The sequence below is a fragment of the Sceloporus undulatus genome, chromosome 4 (genome assembly GCF_019175285.1).
Source record: "Sceloporus undulatus isolate JIND9_A2432 ecotype Alabama chromosome 4, SceUnd_v1.1, whole genome shotgun sequence".
Taxonomy (NCBI): Eukaryota; Metazoa; Chordata; class Lepidosauria; order Squamata; family Phrynosomatidae; genus Sceloporus; species Sceloporus undulatus.
Window position 1 is genome coordinate 69,529,091 of NC_056525.1, and position 8,247 is coordinate 69,537,337.

Genomic DNA, 8,247 nt, shown 5'->3' on the forward strand with positions numbered 1-8,247 from the left:
GTTGAACCAAAAGTACTGGAAAAGAAATTAGAATTGATGGAAGAGGGCACCAAGGGTGAATAAAAGGAGACCATACACTGTGGTTAATTCTCAGCAGTTTGCCTTAGCCATTTTAGCATTTTTCTCTTCTATAGCTGTTTGTGTTTGTGCTAGTCTTTCACATGACTGACTACCCTTCCAAATAGAATTTGCACTATATCTTCTTGTGCAAATCCTTCTGTACAGGAGCAAGGCAATATTTACCCTTCTTTAGAGAAATACTGCAAGGAGTTATGTCTATTGATCTTTCTCACTTTGTATTACATTTTTATCTTGTTTTACTTCTAAGTGCACACACTAAATGTCTATGAGGTCTTCTTCCATTTTATTCCCACAAGAACCAAGTGAAAGGTTAGGCTATGAGGTAGTGTCTAGCCATCGGTCACCCACTGAATTTCATGGATGAGTAGAAACCTAAAGGTTGTAGCATTTTATGTGCTGTACTACATAGACATTTGGAAGCATTTTTGCAAGGAAGTTTAGTGTACAGTATCCTCCCTCTGGAAAACAGAAGCTTCCCCAGCCCTGTGTGAATGTGCCATCACTGTATTACCCCTATACTCTTGTTTGATAAGGATATGTACGAATTCCAGAACATGTGATGTAAACCATAAAACGAGTGGTTTAAGCTACACTGTCAGTTATATCAGGGAATGAAGAGCTTTATACAGTTGTATTGTGTGAAGAAGATCTAGGAAAGACTGTGCTGAAAAGCCTGCTCTGTTCATTGGCAGCATGAATCCTTTGTCTTCGGACATACTGTATACTGAGAAACTGACATTAACTGGCTGTTTTCTGACTTTGTTTCAGGTAGCTACCTTTTCTCTGTCTGTTCTACCTTTTCCACTGCTGGACATTCTGGCTAAGAATGGTGGGAGTTGTAGTCCAGCACAGCTGCCATACAATTGGGTTGGGGAAGTCTGCACTAACATTACTTATCTTAGTACAGTGCTGCAGTTCTCTGATAAATATCAGTGAAAGCAATTTGGGTCCTTTGTGTTTTTTTTTTTAAATAAGGACATTAAAAACTGCAGATTGGGAGAATGCAATTATATGTGCAAAATATGAGAAGTGGGATTTCCTTCTATAGAGAGTGAGGGACAATCCATTGTTACTATTAGAATCAATTTAGTACCTTAGGGAAAAAAGCTCCAGATAAACAGACCAATCAAATCCTGGCTTGAAGTTCTTATTTTATTAATAGAATGACATGAGCTGATACCAGGGAGAAAATAATTAACTCTACTTGGAGACAGACCAGATTGGCAGCCTGGCTGGCTCCTGCTAAATGACAAGACAGGCCTGGTAGCTTCATTCTTCTGTATTATAATCTGAACATGCTGTCGTACTGTATGGTTTGGCAAATTTACCGGGTTCTGTAAGCATGAAGAATGTTGCTATATATTTCAATTTTGGATTTTCTTTGATAAAAGCCTCAGTTATTTTTTTTAAGGTCTCCTAGAAAACCTTCTAATGTCAGGAGGGGAAAATAGGTTTCTTTGTGGTAGTTTTCAGAGGTAGCAGTGTTAGTGGCTTGAGGCATAAAAAGGAGGAAAGAAGGAGGCAGAGGAAAAAAAACAGAAAAAGAAATGTGTGGCAGCACCTAGAGACTAACTGGTCTTTATTTTTGCATGAGCTTTGTGAATATAAACCCATTTCTTTGGATGCAGTACAAAGAAGTAGGTTTATATCCACAAAATCTCATGCAAAATAAACACCAATTAGATGTGAAGGTGCTGTCCCATTTCTTTTTCTTTCTTTCTTTTTTTCCTCTTCCACCTTTCTTTCTCCTTTTAAGGTATTTTTGGTTTTTAAATATACAGGGATTCATAGTCCTGTTGTGAATCTGCTGATGTGCTCTGCAGAAATATTGTAAGCAGCTGTATGTTAATATGCTTGGAAGTTGTCCTTTCACATTAGATGCCACAAAGTGGGCATTTTAATTGTGAAACCTCTGACTCCCCAACTATATTCAGAATTTCATATCATTAGCAAAATAGTAACCCGCAGTTCTCATGCAAAAGGAGCTCAAGTGCAGGACACCTGTCAAAACGAGGGTAGACTTCATGTTAGCCAAAGGGCAATGTACACAAATTTACTTCACATCAGAAACCTGAGCATCTAGGAATTCTGTTTTAATTTAGTTTCCCCTATGTAGTATCTCACCCTAACATTCTTATCCTATAACTGTGACAAAGGACAATTGCAGCATTTGACAGCTCCTGTCCAGTTATGTGGGGCTGCTAGTCAAAAGGGAAGGAACTATGATTATAACACAGTCATCCTCTCTATCATGAAAAGGAGATCTACACATGAAAGTTGTCTTTCTTCACGGTGCTCTCTTTCCTGGCTTAGAACCCATATAAGAAACAGGCTCTATACCCTTGGGTTGTCTGACTGAATACCTACATCTAAACAACTGGGGCTGTTTGTGTGACTCCTGATGCTGGATTCAAACCCAGATGTGCAGTGTGGAGCATATAGATGGTAGAAAAGTGTATCCAGATGTGTATTCAGTGTACAAGATCTTCACCAGTAGAAATAGGTGGAACATATCCCCATCTGTCATAACATATTTTAAATTCATACTGCTCATAGCTTAATCTCAGTGATAAATATGTGTTAGCTTCCCATCTGTTGTGCAAAGTCTGCCTTCCAAGCTATTTTGTTTATTTTTATTTATTCAGAATACGTTAACCCCACTCTACAGTTGAAACACCTTCCAAAACAGCTAGCAGTAACTTTAAAACCAAATATACAATAAATACAATAAAGCATTTGCAGCTGTAAAAGTAGGGGCAGAAAGAAATAAAATAATTAAAACATTATTGAATTCAGGATATAGACATATGTCAGTTAACAAAATAGATATGATCGTGCACATTACATTTTAAACAAAAATTGGAACTCGAAGTAGAAAGAATAGTACAGAAGAGGATCAATTTCTAAAACACAAAAAAAGAAGGGCATTTCAACATGTTTCAGCAAACTTTTTATTCTAAAGGGGTTTGGTTCCAAGACCTCCCATCGATAACCAAGACCCATGGATGCTCAAGTCCCATTTTATGCAGTGACATAGTAAAATGGTATCCCTTTTATAAAATGGTAAAATCAAGGTTTGCTTTTTTGATTTTCTTGGTTTTTGCTGGTTTTAAACTTTAACATTCTGAATAGTTTAAAATTCCATAGATCTAACACAAAACACCTTTCCCTGTCCATGTGCTCCTTCTTATTGCGACCATGAAAGAAGGCTATGCTTTGGATGTAGGGTTGCCATCCTGGGGGACCTCAAAACTGGGAAAAAATGTAGGACAAGGCTTAAAATGTAGGACATTTTTTTAAAAATTCCCTGGCCAGGAAATTAACCAAAAAAAAAGGTCCTACATTTTTAAACCTTCTCCAAGGCCTCACTGGGCCTGGGAGACAGCCTCTCCCAAGCCCCAGCGAGGCCTTGGAGGACTCTAGGGCCCCGCTGGGGCCTGGGAGACTCTGTAGGCAAGAGGTGCACCATGTTAAGAACTGCATTAAGCAAACTTAGGCTGCTGCACACTGCTTTCACTCTCATCACTCCATCCTATGGAATCCTGGGATTTGTGGTTTGTTGTTGTGGCTGGGCTTTGAAATCTCAGACATAAGAGAGGCAAAAGGCTTGGGCTGCATCTACACTGGAGAAATCATCTAGTTTGAGACCACTTTAACTGCCTTGGCTGAATGCTATGGAATTCTGGGAATGGTGGTCTGTTCCAGCACCACAGCAGAATGGCAGTTAAACCCCTGGAAAGCTATCTGACCAAGGTGACCAATGCCCTCACCCCAAAATGTAGGGCACCCAAGCAAAAAAATGTAGGACATGGCCAAAAATAAAAGCTAAAAACACCCATGTAATTATAAATCCATGCTTCTTAGCCATGATCCAAATGGAGGACATGTCCTGGAAAAGGAGGAGGATGCCTGGTCACCTTGTCTCTGGTCCAAAATACACTGTAGAAATAAAACAATGCTGGACTGAAATGCCCAGAGTTCCTCACCAAAGCTGCATCCACACTCAGGAAATAATCCAGTTTGAGAGTGACTTAACTGTCCTGGGTTAGTGCTGGGGAATGCTGGGAATTGTAGTACACTGTGGCCCCAGAGCTATCTCTGACAGGGAGTCCCATAACTCTCCAAACTTAGTTGAACTGCAGTGCCCAGAATTCCTCCCCAGGTGCATCCACACTGAGGAAATGGTCCAGTTTGAGACTGCTCAGTGCTGGGGAATCCTGGGAATTGTAGTCTATTGTGGCACCAGAGCTCTCTGACAGAGAAGGCCAAATGCCTCAGACACTAGAATTCCAGAGCATTGAGCTTTGGCAGTTAAAGGGGTCTCAAAGTGCAGGGGGGGGGGAAGAGAAAAGCCTTGGAGTGTGAATGAGCTTGGCTGTGGGCTGCTCCGAGAGGAGGAGGAGAAGGAGGCGGAGGGAGGGAGGGAGGGAGCCAAGGGAAGTGCCAGGACCATTCGGAGCAGCCTCCTCTCTTCCACCGCTCTGCCCTCAGGCAACGCCTCCTCTGTGGACTATTCAGCCTCCTTTTGTCAAAAGAGCTCTGGTGCCTCAAGAAACTACACTTCCCAGAATCCTATAGCACTGAGCCATGGATGTTTAAGGGGGGAGTCAAACTATTTCTGCAGCCTTTGCTACCCCAAAGCCCTTCCTATTTACAAGCAAGGCAAAAGCTCTTCCTTTACCAAGCCATTGAAAACCAACCCAAGCGGAGGGCTGATTGCTGCTTTCCCATTGGTCAGCTTCGGGATAAATTTGCATATTACAATTAAAGGTGTTTAGGGCCTCAAAAACGATCCTGTGATAAAGAATTACAAGAATACTGACGCAGTTTACATTTAAAAGATGAGGCAATTAAACTCCCAGACAACATGAACGATTGATGGCCTTTTTTTCTTTTCTCACTGTAACCTGGAAAGTAAGGCTTCCTGAGGGTATATATACCAAGTGGGCTCACTTGGTATATAATAGCTCTGAGTGGCAGATGTTTTAAAGAGCTGCTCTCTAGGCTACGCCAGTGCGCCAGGTGGGGAGAGTGGCGCACAGCCGTGCGCAGGACGACGGGGAGGAGGCAGGGGAAGCCCGAACCGGGGGCTAGGGGCCAAACTGTACCAGGACCGGGAGGGGGCCCCCCAAAAGCGGGTTGGTCACGGGGGCCACCGGGTTATGGCATCCCTATTTGGATGCCAACCTCCTATGAAGCTACATCAGTAAAAGTGAAGAACAGGACCTTTACAGAGATTGCTTTATCTCTTTGGAAACTTATTTGCTAAGAAGTGCCTAATTTCTGGTCACCAGGACCATCACTAGGGGTTGTGTCACCCGGTGCAGATGGTGTCAGTTATCCACTCTTTGGTGTTTATCAGACGAGCTCTTAAAGAGGTACTATTCCAGTGTGACTCCTCTAGCTGCCTCCTGTTGCATGCTGGGATTGGCAGTTTTAAGGAGGGGTATTTAGAATTCTCAGGCAGAGAAGTTCAGCTCCTTAAAACTGCCAATCCCAGCATGCAACAGGAGGCTGCTAGAGGAGTCACACTGGAATAGTACCTCTTTAAGAGCATAGTGTGATAAACATCATTGACTTCTTGCCATATCACACCATGTAGAATCCTTAGTAGTATTTTTGTACTACTATTACTCATTAATTGTAATTCCCATATATTACTGAATGTCATAGCAATATTTGTGACATAAACAGTTAGCAAAATTAAACCTAGCATATATACTCACCTATAAGTTGACCTCATGTATAAATTGAGGGCAGATATAACTGTTTGTGTTCACACTAAAGGCTGAATAGATGAGAGAGTAGAATGGTGTCGGTGCTTCCAGGATAGATTATACTCTTGCCTTGCACCAGAGGATGGTTCTTTTTTAAATAGGAGTTAAAAGTAATTTATTGAATACTGTGTTAAATGTAATTGCCTCTCATGTAATTCTTCATAAGATTACAGTTAATCTGAGAGAATGATGTGGATTCAAGCATTTTGTGAATGGTTTAGTTTTTAGTGTGATGGCAGACTGGGTGTTTTATTTATGATAAATACATTTCTACTTTATTTGTTATGTCAGATTTCAAGATGATATATGGCCTAAACAAATATAAAATATATACAGAGAAAAGGGGAGCCAGTGTGGTGTAGTAGTTTGAGTGTTCGACTAGGACTCTGGGAGACAAAGGTTTAAAACTCGATTCAGCCATGGAAATGTATTGGTTGGCCTTGAGCTATCTCAGAAGAATGCAATGGCAAACCTCTGAATAAATCTTGCCATGAGCACCCTATCATAGGGTCATTACAAGTTCAGTCTCCCTTATCCAGAATTCCAAAATCTGAAATACTCCATAATCCAGTATTGTCCACATGAGCGGCTGAGGTAGTGACACCTTTGATTTCTGATGGTTTAATGTACACAAACTTTGCTTCATGCACAAAATTATTAAACAATATTATGTATAAAATTACCTTCAGGCTATGTGTATAAGGTATATACAAAACATAAATGAATTTCACTTGGGTCCCATTGCCAAGGTTATCACATTATGTATATACAGATATTCCAAAATCCAAAGAACCTCTGATATCCAAAACACTTTCTGTCCTAAGCATTTCAGATAACGGAGACTCAACCTGTATAAGTTGAAGTTGACCTGAAAGCACATAACAATAATCGCAGAACAAGAAAGAAAAGAATTAAAAAGCTAAAAATGCACAAATGGCTTGCTGAACTTGTCTTGCTAGTTTCTGTTGGGAACATGTACTGAATTATTCACAAGACAATATCTCCCTGCTGTGTGGAATATGAACAAATTAATTGTGGAATAGAGGTGGAGGAGAGGGGAAACGTTCGTTTGTAAACTCCTCCAGGAGGAACCATTTTCTTGTTTTGTAATGTGTCATGCACACATAATATGATAAAGGCCACTAAGGATGTGAAATCAGCTGGCAACTGAGAAAAATAGTAGCGTGGTTCTATTCTGGTAAAGAAGTAGGCAATAATGTAAAACAGATGCAGTCCCAAAATTCTTCCGGTTGGATCACATGGGTTCTGAAAGTCATATGAGTACATTACAATGAGGGTTACATTCCTGTACCATTCCTGTACCATAGCTTGGGATCTTGATACCTGAAAGAGCACCTCTCCCTATATGTGCTTTTTCTGTGTCCCACCAGTGAGGTCAATACATTGTATGATAGCTATATTAGTCTGCATCAGCATGTTAAGGGATCTTGTAGCATCTTTGAGATTAACTGGGAGAAGGAAATCAGAGATACAGTCATGTTAGTCTGGAATATCAGTATGCAAAGATATTTTGTATCACCTTTTGAGACTAAATGAGCAAAAGATGTTGTAGCATGAACTTTCACAGACTTGGGGTGCATCTACACCGAAGAAATACTGCAGTTTGACACCACTTTAACTGCCATGGTTCCTTCCCATGGAATCCTGGGATTTGTAGTTTTGTAAGGCACCAACACTCTATGACAGAGAAGGGTAAAGATCCTGTAAAACTATAAATCTCAGGATTCCAAAGGCTGGTGCTACAAGTGCTTAAAGTGGTGTCAAACTGCATTATTTCTACAGTGGAGGTGCACCCTTGGTCAGATTCCTCAGATGCGTTGGACTAGCAATAGCAAGTACATTTCTATACTGCTCATCACTGCACTGAAGCACTCCCTTACCAGTTTACAATATGTAAAGCTAATTGCCCCCAACAAGATCGGTACTCATTTTAGCAACCTATGGAAGGATGCCAGGCTGAGTTGACCTTGAATCCCTGGCTGGGGATTGGACTCCAAATCATGTGGTTTGTGAGTGAGTGGCTGCCGTACAGGCATTTAACCACTTGGGTCCAAATCCTGGCCATGGAAACTCATTGGGTGACCTTGGGCAAAGTCATAGTCTCTCAGCCTCAGAGGATGGCTAAGCTGGGCCTGCCCAACATATGGCCCGGGGGCCGCATGTGGCCCGCCAAAGGATTTTGAGTGGCCTGCTAGAACGTGGAATGATTAAAAGGCTCCGTCACTGTTTAGCCTCCTTCTGAGGAAAGGGCCATACGGAGGAGGAAGGGTTCCTGCAAGACTCCTCCTTTGTCCAGCTTTCTCCAGAGAAGGCCAGGAAGAAGAGGAAGAAGAGGGGCAAATGCTTGCCCCTCAAGGCTCTTCTGTCA